The following is a 6,000-nucleotide window of genomic DNA, read 5'->3' as shown; positions in this document are numbered from 1 at the left end:
CCTGGCCTCAGCCCATGCCCATCCCCATCCCCATGGGGCAGAATGGACCCTGGCTAGGAAAGCCTCTGCTTGTCCTGTCTCCCAGGGATCTCCACATTTCCCCAACCCTTGGGAAGGAACTGGCCCCTGCTGCTTCCTGATACCATACACAGTAAAACATGTATTTCCTGGTATAACTGCCCCACACAAGACAGCTAGGCAACAAAAATATGCTGGCCATAAACAATAACTTCAGCTATTACAACTATGAGGGCGAAAGTTTGTGGTATAGGTGTGGTTTTGTGGAAAGCTGCAGCTTCTATCAGCATGATTATTTCAGGATGTTTAGTTGACTTTAAAAGCCTATCTCCAACTGATGTACTGATACTGGTGACAGACTTCTGTTTGCCCTGCTTTATTTCTGAGTCAAGAAACAGGTTTCAGAGAAACCAGGTGCTTCAGCATAATACCAGCTTTAAAAGAACTTTTAATTAAGCACATAATAATTAAAGGACAGTGCAACCAAAGGCAAATATACGCCTAATTTGTTAATCTGCTGCTAGTTGCCCGAATGCTGAAAAATCCCTTTACATCTCTCCTGTCTAATGCTTCTTGCATATTATCCTTTTCTGTTGCTCCTTTTCTTTAAAGCCTGACTGCTTAACCATGTCTGTCCCAGCATCATGTAGGCCAGTACACTCATAAACCACCTGAAGGACTACTTATCCCCCATGAAGTCTGTATGATTTTACAGTTGTCAGTGGTGCACACACAATCTCTGGTGCTCTTTCCAAGACAAAGCTTTTTTTTCCTCTTGGGTCTGCTACCAACACAGCCATTCTCCAGTGTGATTCTTTACACACTTAAGACAGTCGTGGCACAGTATGTCCTGAGTGGGGACTGGAGTCCTGTGACAGCAAGCACTGTTAGGAAAGCAGTATAATCTGTTGTGCATGGCAAGACTGCTCTAGCAATGTCTCTTAGCTAGGCTTTAACTCAGCTATTGATAGTAGCATTAAAACTGCAGAAGCATAAAAGTCACTTAGTATCACATAAATAGTTACCTTTCTTTACCATTTTTATTTGTGGCTGCTAAACAATTTGGAATAACCCAGCCAGTTCATGACTGCTATAGAAAGTGTAGTCACTCCTGTGGGAGCAGTTCAAGTAATCTTACAGAGCCAAGCAAGGGATGAAGAATGGGCAAGGAGAGCAGTAAGTCTGACCAGGGCAAAGAAATGTGCTCCTTCTGTACCCCTGTCACCTCAACCTATTTGTTTTGAAGGCAAAAGAGCTGAGCAAGGAGGAGTGGAGGCAAAAGAAGAAAGAGAAAGTGGAGATGAGAGGGGATGGTGAAAGTTTAAGGAAGGCACTTCTTGAGGCTCTTTGTTGAGGGCTGGGCTGACAGGATTTACTCTTCGTGAATTATGTACTTTACCAAGCAAGTCTCCCTAGTAGTGGTGCCTGAAGGAATCTGGAGAATGGGCAACCAACAGCTGGCAGCAGCAGAACAAACAAAAACATGAGGCTTGTGGTCACAGATGAGTCATCCTGGAAGAAACCGGAAATAATAATAAAACAAAGGTATGTGGGTTTGCACTCTTTTGTTTTGAATTAGATGCATAAATTTTCTCCAGTTCTTGTTTAGGTAATTTTGGGTCAGTAACTTCAGACTCATGTCCTTGTTGCTTCCATCCCTGTATGCTCTAATGGGGTACAGACACCTATGTGTGGTTTTTACAACCACCTATGTGTGGTTGTTACAACCTGCTGCAGAAGGCAAGAGTAACCCAAATTCTTGTTAATAGATCCCTTGGAGAGGATTGGAGTGAAAATACTAAGTAGTTGGTATTTGTAAATATACATGTGTAGGGTTTATTATAGTACAATTTGGTTGCAAATTAAAAACAGGTATGTAGCAATTTTGGTTGTTATTATCTACAGTTATATAACAACATGGAAACATTGCAATATGAATGTGCAACAACATCACCTATGGCCATGCACAAGGGAAAAGAAAGAAATAGAGAAAGGACAAGAGAGTAAAGAGCTCAGCACCTGTAGGCCCAGGGACAAGACTTGGCTGCTGCACAGTCTTCTTTGAATTGGTGGTTGCAGACCAGAGCCATTGGGCAGGGGTGGAAGTCCCAAAGTAATGGTGGGGAAAAATCTCCAGGAAAATCTAAGGAGGCGAAGGAGCCCTACAACCCAGTGGTTTGTGCAAGGGAGGACAATATAGCATGACAAGAGGCATCATCCACTCTCCCAGGATTGTCTCCTAACTCATAGCCCATCATTCACCCTCTGTCTTTTCAGATCAGAGATCAGCCATTACACACCCAAAAGCTCACCTCCTCCATTTCAGCAAAGCACCCTGGCTTCTCCACAAGTGGAGGAATGTTTTGTGTCATTATCACTTCAGTTCAGTTCAGTCTCTCACAATGGTGTAATATGTGAATGCCACCTCCCTGAGATCACTAAGACTGTATGAAGCCAATTGTGAAAATAAAAGTAGCAGAGGGTTTTGTGTGTTCTGGAGCATGACGACCAAATTTTAACCAGTAAAGAATGTGCCATCTACAACACCAAGGACTGGATAGGATTTTAGCAAGAGAGAGTGGCATTGAGCTTTACTTCATGAGAAACAGAGGTGACAGTCTTGGTGACACAAAGGAAGATGATTGCTCCTAGGAAGAGATTCCCAAAGGTCAGGAGATGTTTATGTATCAGGAAACAAGAATCTGTGCAAGTTTACTAGCACAACTAATTCAAATATATTTCAATCCAGACCTCAGCACTAGCATTCTGGCAGCACACCAGGAAAGATTGGCAGGATTTTCTGTGTTTGTTTTTGTAATGAGTTCGTGCCAAGTTTTAAGCAGGAGGTATTTGTTTTTAGTGACTACAGTGGGCACCGCCATGGGTTCAGAAGTGCAAACAGGTTTTACGAATTTCACTTGTCCCCTTTTGTGATCTCAAAACCAACCCATGACAGAGACTTCTAAAAAGGACACCACCTGCCACTCATCCTCCAGGACCTTCCAATGGAGCCAATGTGATCCCCTCCACCCCAGGGGTACAGCATGGCTGACATGGCCATTCCTGTACATCTGAGCATCTGTGAGGATGTTTCCTCCAGCTGTAGGACTGCTTATTTGGTCTGTATCTAGACTTTTGTCTTATTCTGGAGATGCTGACAGGATTTACTCTTCCTGAATTATGTACTTTTTACCAAGCACTACACCCAACTGTCAATCCTATAGGAAGTGCCAAAAAAACTGGCTTGTCAAAGAAAGATCCTTGTCTGAAAAAAGGCACATCTGTGACAATCAGCATTCACCACTTCCCAGAAACGGTTTTGTCCAGCCCAGCACAGAGAAAAAGAAATTACATGAATATATGAAGCGATGAGAAGAATAGGAGAAACTCTGCCCCAGGTGAAAAAAAAAGTATAAAACCAGCCTGGCAGAGACAGCATTGGTGAACAGAGGGGATTTGAAGCAGTAGAGTTTGGATCTGTGTTCAGCCAGCACCAAACCTGGGCTCAAGGCTGGCCCTTTGATTGTGGCTATAGGAGACTGAATCTTGGTCGCAAAATAAAAACCTTTTTTTTATTGATTATTGATTTGGCTTTATCATTTATTATTTATAACAGTTTCATTATATTTTTCATTAGAGCACAAGCAGGCAACCAATTCTGAATTACATACTGCAGATAATATTATCTAAAATCCCTAGAAACTTCTGTAGAATATGACACAAATTTTATGTGAATCTGGAGGTCATGGTGTTCTTACAGTTATGGAATATAGCCCGTATTGCAGTATAGGATTTCCCTCTATTTGGGTTTGTAGCTATTTGCTTTAGGCTTTCTTGCTATTGGAGTATGGTGTCTCCATACAAGAGAAACACAAAAGTGAAAATTTAGCAGAGCTGACTGAAGTTCGTGGTGCTTTTGCTACTCTTGATGTCCATTGAAAAGACATTAAATACCCTGAGAAGAGCGGTGGTAAAATTTTTCCAGACCTTGCCCAGTATCTGACTCACCTGTGTCCTAAAATGTGACTTGTACATTTTAAAGCATGTAGATCACTGACTGGCTGTTAAAAAGTATGGCTTATCCCCCACTGCACTTCTTTCTGGGAATAAAGCTTTTTTGTTTCTTTTTTTTTCTTTTTCATTTATTTTACCTCAGAAGTTCAGTAAAATGGAAGTCTTTAGAGATTTCTTAGTCCAAGACTCAAATGTCCCTCAAGAGCTAGTCCACCTATTATGGGAAAGCCCAAGGTATTGAAACTTTGGCACATGTATTTTGTCCATTCTTGTAATGTATTGAAGATAAAGAGCAAAATCAAAGTGGGACTTAAATCACAATAAAAATTAGGTTAAAACACTGCCACTATTTACTGGCAATGAAAATATTAGAAAACTAATTTTTTTTCCTGCAGTCCAGTCATACAATAAACACAGAACCATAGAAGAGCTCAGGTTGGAACGGGCCTCCAAAGTTCACCTAGTCCAATTTTTGGTGGGAAAGGGAGCCTTGATGACATTATCTAGCACTGTGTCCAGTTGCACCTTGGACCAGTGAGGGAGGGGGTCCTCTGCAAGCTTGAGGAGGTTTTTCCACTGATTGATTGTTCTGACTGTAAAAAATTTCTTTCTTATGTCTCAAGATGAAGACACCTGTATATAATTTAAATTTTTTTCTCTAATTTTTTTCCAGTAAGATATAATTCTATATAGTTAGTATAGTACTTTTAAATCCATATTAAGCTTCCTCTGTCACCATGCCAAAAAACCTGATCTTTCAGAATATACAAAATCCCTGAGAAAAAATCCAGTAGCAGAATACATACGTTATGCAGAAGTATTATACCATAAGGACCTCACAAAATACTTCATAAAAGTAACTCTTACATGCTGAAGAATACACAGTCACACAGGAAGTAAGTTACAAAAACAAAGGAATAAAACAGTCCTTTTGTTTCATGCTTCCTGATTGGTCCAGAAGATTTTTTTCAAAGGAAGTTTTGTTTCAAAGGAAAATATAAGTAGGAAATCAAAAAAACTACCATCATCATGAATAGTAGCTTGGAAAAATTTAAACACTGTGGAACAATGCTGTAATGGGTGGAAAAGAAAAGTTGGCATAAATTTGGTGTCAAAAATTCCATTTTTATACCATTTTAGGACGATGGAAAATGCTGCCTTCATAGTGACTCGATTAATTTGCATAAGCATTCTGCTTGTGACAGTTTTTCATGCCAGACAAAGAGATAACAAATACAAATGTTGCAAATACAAATACAAGCTGCCTTGCCTACAGCAATGTCCTCTCTTCCTCTCTAAGAATCAGGGCTTCATCTGCAGTCAAGTAAAGGCCATTTCTGCTACTACAAATGAAAGCCTGAAGGATTTGCATCACCTTGACAGGGCGGGGTCTGCGTCATGTTAGCCCAAGCTCATTCTGGTTGATTTTACAGTAATGGCAACCACCCAGTGGTCAGGCTGGGTTTAGGCTCCCTTTAGCTGATTGGGACAACAGGAAGTTATTTTCTGTTGACTGTGTTATCTATTATCCTAGAACAAAATTGAAGGTAAAAGAACCAAAAATGGGATGGTACCAGTGGTCCCAGGCTGTGAGAACAAACCACAGTGGTCATTACAGGAAGAGAATCTTGTTAAACCAGTTCATATATAAAAGAAAGAATAGAAATTTGAACAGCTGAGAACAAATGGAGAGCAAGTTCCTATACATATAGTGCCTTAAGGAACTCCATGCATTTAGTGCTCACCATTTTTTCCAGTAAGATTTGGAGTGTAACAAAACTTCGGCTTGTACAGCACAGTATTTCTTTTTCTCTAGGTGCTGCCTTAAAAGGCTGGAGCAGAGTTAAGGGGAATCAAAAGATATTTATTGAAGGACCTTCAAAGGCCACACCCTGGCAGTAGCAGAGCCACGGCTTTGGCTCTGCCCAGATGGCTCCAAGATGGAAGCAAAAGAGGTCTTGGTCACAA

This window comes from Molothrus aeneus, chromosome 1 (assembly GCF_037042795.1).
Source record: "Molothrus aeneus isolate 106 chromosome 1, BPBGC_Maene_1.0, whole genome shotgun sequence".
NCBI classification, from domain to species: domain Eukaryota; kingdom Metazoa; phylum Chordata; class Aves; order Passeriformes; family Icteridae; genus Molothrus; species Molothrus aeneus.
Note: the sequence above shows the minus strand (reverse complement) of the source record.